Here is a 318-nt window from a genome sequence, read left to right as displayed (position 1 = left end):
CCGGGGGGCCGGGGGGGGGACACGGACACACACGACACATGGCAGAGACCCCTCGCTGCCGGGGGGGGGGCCTGCCCCCCCTGCCTGCCCCCCCGCGCTGCTTCTCCGCAAACTTTGGGCAGCGGCCGGAGTGGGGGGGGAGCGGCGGGGGCCGGGGGGGGGGCCCGCCCCCGCGGCGGCGGGGGGGGGCGACTGCAGGTCCCCGTCCCGTGTCCGTCCCCCCCCGGGTCGGTGGGGGCTGCAAAGCTCAGCGGGGACCGGGAGGGGATGTGCCGCGCTGCGGTGTGGGGTTTGGGGTGCAGGGAGGGGTTGGGGGCT

The sequence above is a fragment of the Haliaeetus leucocephalus genome, unplaced genomic scaffold (assembly GCF_000737465.1).
Source record: "Haliaeetus leucocephalus isolate CR32 unplaced genomic scaffold, Haliaeetus_leucocephalus-4.0 Scaffold536, whole genome shotgun sequence".
Lineage (NCBI taxonomy): Eukaryota > Metazoa > Chordata > Aves > Accipitriformes > Accipitridae > Haliaeetus > Haliaeetus leucocephalus.
This window is presented reverse-complemented; position numbering follows the sequence as displayed.